The sequence below is a fragment of the Acyrthosiphon pisum genome, chromosome A2 (genome assembly GCF_005508785.2).
Source record: "Acyrthosiphon pisum isolate AL4f chromosome A2, pea_aphid_22Mar2018_4r6ur, whole genome shotgun sequence".
NCBI classification, from domain to species: domain Eukaryota; kingdom Metazoa; phylum Arthropoda; class Insecta; order Hemiptera; family Aphididae; genus Acyrthosiphon; species Acyrthosiphon pisum.
The window spans coordinates 2,957,252-2,964,450 of NC_042495.1; the positions used below are offsets into that span (position 1 = coordinate 2,957,252).

At 28.8% G+C, this 7,199-nt stretch overlaps 1 long non-coding RNA gene across 2 annotated transcripts in view; it reads left to right on the forward strand.

Moving 5' to 3' along the window:
• Positions 1-6,563, forward strand: part of LOC115034186 — an 8,495-nt gene extending 1,932 nt beyond the window's left edge. The window contains exons 2-4 of one of the 2 annotated variants that reach the window (XR_003839511.1): positions 533-630; positions 716-915; positions 5,727-6,563. This is a non-coding gene — a long non-coding RNA (uncharacterized LOC115034186). Of the gene's footprint in view, positions 1-532; positions 631-715; positions 3,417-5,726 lie in introns of those variants that run through there. The other variant, XR_003839510.1, reaches the window with a different exon arrangement.
• The last annotated feature ends 636 nt before the right edge of the window (positions 6,564-7,199 follow it).

Below are 7,199 nucleotides of genomic sequence, written 5' to 3' on the forward strand. Positions count from 1 at the left end.
AAGCTGATAATAAGTTAACAAAGGTTTTAATAGTCAATGCATTTTCTTTTATACAAAATATAATACATTCTTAGTTATTTATGCAACATATTTACAGTAATTAAAATATAATATCTAATAAGAATTATATTAACAATTTTCTTGCATGTATAAAGCGTATAATTATAATAATAATAATAATAACCAATTCTAATGATAGTTGTGTATAAAAACCTTAAAAGCGTTCACTTATAATAGGGATACATGAATATTGAATATGGTTTTGATTAAGAAAAAAATAAATAAAATAAATGTTTTTTTTAACTGTGTATAATATTGTTTATCATCAAAAGAGTCGTAGTGATTTTGATATTTACCATTATCCTTCAACAGCATTTTTACATCATAATATTTGCAATAATTAAAATATAATATCTAATAATAATTATATTAACCAGTTAATAATCAGTATTATACCTGTGTCTATATTGTATTGAATACGATGTATATATTTTTACTAGATTTTCAGTAATCAAATTGTATATAATTTCAGAACAATTATAACGAGACGAAACCAGAACCCAAAAAACCAAATAAAACAAAAAGAGATATGAAAACGAAAAAACCATGAACAAAACAAAAGTTAAAAAAGTACGTAAAAAATAAAACATTTACAGTAGGTATAATAAAAAAAAAATAAAACAAAATTACAATTTTTATAATTATTCTTTTTTAGAATATGTCATATCTGGAGAGAATAGCTCCATTAATAAAAAATGCAAAAGTAGATAATGAACTGGTAAATTAAATTATGGTAAAACAAAATGATGAAATAATAAACATTAAATCACCATCTGACGGCGAAATTTATAGCGATTATTGGACCATAAATCACTATAAAACCAAAAATATTCAAAATATTAATGCTAAAGACAGGTGATATATTATATAAATATATAATTCTTAGAATTTACTTAAATACAACTTACAATGACTAACTCCCATAAAAAAAAAAAATAATTAAAGAAATTCATTGATTGATGCGTATGCAATATTTAAAAGGTTCAAAGGTATAATACATTTTTGTTTTGAGGTATAGTTGACGGAAATAAATTATATGTTTTTAATCTTGATGTGTATGTGGTATATTGCGGATATGTTGGATATGGTTGGTTTCGTACTAAAGAAACTAATGAAGAATAATCGCAGCTAGTTTTTTGAAAGTTCATGTTTTTTTTTTTATTTTAAAGAAAAAAATTAAATTTAAAATTCTTACTAAAAAAATAAATGTATAAGTGAAACAAGACAATAAAATAAAAAGCATAATTTGGTTTAACAACGGATTATTAGTTACTGAAATGTATAGCTAAATTAATTTTAGTACGAATGAATAAAAAAAGTTCAGTGTTACCAACACTTATGAATAATACATTGATGGTAAAAACATATTTATTTTGTTTGTGTAACAAATGATACAGACACAGTTGTGTGATGTGTTGTACAATCACAAAAACTGTTATCATACTTTTTAAAAAACTTGTGTTACAGGGTGGGAGCATGTAGAAATGTCCGCTTTAACTGAAGAAATCTCCCTGTAAAAAAAGTGCTCAGAACATACAAATATATACTATTCACTGTATAATATAATATGTAATAACTCATTAGATACACGTATAGTACAGTAAATACGGCCTTTTTTTATCTGAATTTATAGGAAATTGTTCGATTACATCGTTGTACAGTAGGGTTTTGTCATGGACGGGGATATGATTTTATCCAGTATAGCTTTACCTTTAAAGTTATAGGCCTTAAGTTAGGACTCCGAAAACGTTTGTATATTATATACAGCCTATGGGGGGGGGGGGATTGATTCCCTTGATCACCCCGTAAATACTGTCGTTGTACATTTTAATAGTTCAAGCGCTTTTCGTATCCAAAGATACTAGGTATGTTTAATGCAGCTAAATATTCTATGTTGTAGGTAGCTAAACATTATAGGACATAGGTTTTCAGAAGAGTGAAGACAATGTAGAACTAAGGTTTACATTTTTACTCTTCGTGAAAAATGACCTTTCTTTTGAACAATAATATTATTGGCAGCTGATGTGATTAAACATACGTATAAGTCACGCAGGGCAATAAAAACACGAGCGTAGAAAAATTGTTGCCATTTTTTTCTATCTTATGAAATATCACGTACACATAATTTCTTTTAAGTATATTGAAAATGTGTATGTTACGGTCAAAGCGTATAATATTCGAGAAAAACAAAATCTGTTTTTAATTTTGTAACATTGCCCGGAAATTTTGTAATACAATGTCCGCGAATTTTGTGAAGTGGCCAATTTACCGTTTGTGGGTAATATACATTTTTAGTTTTTCGTACAGAGAAATAAGTGTTTCTCGACGTCTCGACGTCCGCGCATTTATATAGGTAGAATTTTTTTGGTCACGTGCCTGTATGATGATAACGATTATTGATTGCTCGATTACATATTTATATTCAATAACGCTATTCGCTAGTAACCCAGTATAATGACTGCGTATTTGAATATTTCAATAGCGATGCTGTTGTTTGATTTGGATACCTATCTGTAACTGTAATATTTTCAAGATAATAATTTACATACTTATTGCACGTGTCACGTATGACAAATTTATCAGAAGGTATGCCGATGACAACCTAGGCCGGAGATATAATACTGGGTGATTATTTCATCATTGAAGACTCAGTTATTTAAAAGTATAAATATTTTTGAAAACAATTTTTTTACACGGTTTTTAGTTGTTAAAAAACAAAATTTTAAAAAGCAATAGGTATAATATGTAATTGGCCATATGCCCATATATTATGGTAATAATTAGTGATTCGAGTTGGTGTATAACTGAAAATGTATAGCCGTGAGTGTACGTTACTATAATATATTTTAATAAATCGGTGGCATATCGTATACCTGATTCGGTTGAAAGCACTGTTAGAGTGTAAGATAAACCACGATTGGCGCCTATTTTAAGACACAAACGACATGTATATCTAGTCCCTTTGTATACTCTCGTGATGGCACTTATTTTACTTAGCCTATTTGTTTTCGTATTTTGTGCTGCATATTAATTCTTTTCGTACGACTTCTGCAAGTTGCAACCGCAGCTAGCGTGTACTTATATGGTCAATATACTAAAAAATATCTGATGAATTGGTCTAACATTTAAAACTTAAACCCAAATAATGTATGCGTGTACATAAATATATTTATCTTAGATAAGTCTTCAAAGAGTTTTTGATGCAATGACGCATAGTATGCACAATTTACTACGACTTATTTATAATACAGTAGAACTTCCATATAACAGCCACCGAAGGGACTGTATATAATAACCGCTATTTAGAGGTGCCCGTCCTACAGAGGTAGAATAACACTAGGATACACTCGACGGGACCAAAAAAAATGACTGTTACAGAGAGGTTACTGTCTTATAGAGGTGACCGTTCACGGAAGTCTTACTGTACTATATTTATATTCTATGACTTTATTAGATATTTCAACGAAGTATAAAGATGTTAGTTATTTTGTTATTCAAAAACATTATTAACAAGGGCTTTAGAGTTTCACGAATATTATAAATTGTACAATAAGGCAATAAGCAATACATTTTAGGTTATTACTTATTAGTTACTTTCTATTTACGCTGTTCTACGGTAAGTCGGTATTGACACTCAAAAGTTAATATCAATAATATGATATAATAGCAATATATACTATAATATAATAATAGTTAATGGCTAATGCAATGTTTTCGATAACAATTAAATCAACAATTAATGGTAAGATGAGTTAGTTTTATAGTAATACATTAGGCTGTCACTGCTCAGAATCGTTTTTCGTGTGCAATGATATTCCTAAAATTGAATTCAAATTTAACACAAAATCCATTAAACCCACTCAAAACCTGTTGTACCCACTTGTCCACTTTTTATTATTTTGTATTTTGTTAAAATAATTATTTTACTTAATATTTAAAATTAGATTCTAAGAAATTATAAACAGCTTAATATACTTTTGAGATTGAAAAAACTCAAATAGTTTAATATGTTTAAGTAAGTTAAATTGTTAAAATATTTTTTTATTAGGAAATCTGTTACAAAAGTTGAACAATAAGCTTAACTGATAATTAATTTTAAGTTGTTAAAATATAACGAAATATTATTTTATATAATACTAGCTGATCTCGTGCACTTCGTTGCCCGTTAAATGTACCCACTCTATATGACTCAAACTTTGTTCAATTCCTCATTTAATATTTGGTGTATGGTGTTCAAAATTTATCTTAACATTTCTGTTGCCTGGAATAAAAATTCTGATTCGCAGCAATATATTATCAGGCAGGTAATTTATTTGCGGTAGATTGCGGACCCCGTGCTGTTTGTACAAAGTTATACCAAGTTTGTCGTTTTTACATAATTTCACCTACCGTGGATTAATATAATCAATTAATACAAAATCCTAACCTAACCTAACCGTACTAAAATCCGATGAATAAAAAAAACCAAATTTAACCCTTTTTAATTTAGCTCATCTTCTTCCCAGAGGTTTAATCTACCCACAAACACCCACAAACATTCATTTTATAATAATACAAATCAACAAACATGCCCGATTAATCAATAGCAACCAATATAATATTATACACTATTATTATTTTAATCTACAACAATAAACTACATTTTTATTTTATTATTTAGTTTACTTTTTTCTGGACAGATGGTGCTATTGTATTTTTGACATCCAGATTTCCTACTTTTTCGGTAGGTTTACCTAAAATGTTCTTTCATAAAAACCCCCGAGAAATAATCTTTCATTTGAAAAAAAAAATCAAGAAGATCTGATAATAAGTTCCAGAGTTTAGCCTGTACAGAGATTTTCATTTTACATTTATATAGTTAGAAGATAATAATAACATGTTTTATTATTATTTTATACTACTTCAGTACTATATAATATATATTAACTATTATAATATATAAATATATTATATTAATGTAACTATTAACATATTTATTAAAATCTCAATATAATTTAATAAAATATAATGTTTATTACTTTTTTTAAACATTTATATTATATGAAAATAATAAATAATTATAAATTATTAATTATTAATTAAACACCAAAATTGTTTTATATCTTTTTCATTACCTACATTTTTGCAGTGTGTTTTGGTCATTTTGTAGGTAAAATGCTCGGGCGAAGTGTATAATTTTCCACATTGTCCATTGAGCATTGTACCTATACAGGAATACATTGCCATGGCATCCACTATAACGCCTCATTATACACTTTGAGCGTAACATATATATAATATATATATATGTATTTTTTAATTATTGTAATCATTTAGGTAGGTGTTAGGCGTACTATGCTTTATTAAATGCATGCAAGATATCACTCCAAAATAAAGTCATGAACCAAAGCTTTTTATAATTTATTTATTTTTTGAAAGAGTCAAGTGGTTCACTAACCTCTGAACGTGATGTTGATTGTTTGGACTCTGTTATAATATATTTTTTGCTCTTATTTACATTTTTAATATTAATATTAAATGGTCTATTAAGGCAATGTTTGTAATCATAAAAACCACTATCAATGCATCAAATGACAATAAGATAATAATATATTAGCTATATATGCTCCAAACTACCACACTACAGTACTACACTAAACCCGATAGTGTATGATTATTGATTACAGCAGATTTTGTCAACGTATTAATTACACCAGCCATGCATCCATTAGAGCAGTGCTTCCCAGCGATTGGGTAGCAAAATATTTTTGATGGGTTGCTGTTCGTAAAACTGCAATATCAAAGAAAACATTTTGATTGTAAAAAAATATATATATAAAAAATAAAAAATTTTTTATCGTAAACTTATTAAAAATTGTGAAGTTATGTTTTATTTGATAACTCTAAGTATAATAGTAATGTGAAGTATATCTAACTTCCTATAGCGTAGGACCCGGGTGGCACCATTATATATTTTTATTTATTTATTTTATTTTATTACGATAGTGGGAACTTTAAAATCTGCTGTCTAATCTATCGGTAAATGCACTAATGCCACTGCAGTCGATGGTATTGTTGTGTTATACGTTTGGCTGTTCATATACTTATTGTCCATTCAGTTGAGCAGTACCTACATCGAGACTACCCGAGTATAAAATAAATACATTTTATTATTATTGGTAGGTACCTGCTATGGTGTTTTACTATAGTAACAATAGTTGAACCTAAACAAAAAAAGGGATTCTAAATAAGGACATGTACCCCCCCCCCCCTTCTCCAGTTGCACCAATGCGGACAACTATTGTCAAAGGGTAGCTATATTCGCACTGCGCCAATAGGCGGACTGGCGACGATAAGCACGGCTAGCAAAAAAGAGCAAACAGGACACCGCAAAAGCGGAAAACGGGTGGCGTGGGTAATACGCAGGGCTTGAAATCGATTGAAATAATTTCGGTTTTAATTTTGTATACCAGTTTTTATTTTTTTCGATTTTGGTTTCAATTTTTCAATACCAGTATTAGGAAATTTCGGTTTCGGTTTCGATTTCGTATACCGGTTTTGAAATTTTACGATTTCGGTTTTGACTTAGCAATACCGGTATTAAGAAACTTCGGTTTCGGTTTCGGTTTTGTATACTGGTTTCTAAAGTATTTTCAGGGGGCTGTGTCGTATATACAGTTATCGTTGTTTGTTCCGTATTGTCATATATAGTGTTTGCTAGTACCTATCTATAATTTATAATATACATTTTATATCATTACTATTAATAAAGCAACTAATAATTTTGCGAATAATGAAATGGTTATTAACATTTTAATTATGATCTCAATTTTATTATGAGTATTAATTATGCGTATTAATGGAATTTACGTATTTAAAAACGTCAATTAAAAAAATAATAATAATGGTTTCCAATTTTTCGGTTTCGGTTTTAAATTATAATACTGGTATTCAATTTTTTTCGGTTTCGGTTTTAAAACGGTTTATATCGGTTTCTGAAATCGGTTTTGAAAATGGTTTCAAGCTCTGGCACTAATACATGTTGATCGGCCGCATACACGAGGCACGCCGATGGAGAGAGACTTACTAATTCGGACGGTTTGTCCGGTGAACACAAACGGGCGGCGCGGTGACAAAAAACTGGTCTACCGGCAGGTACG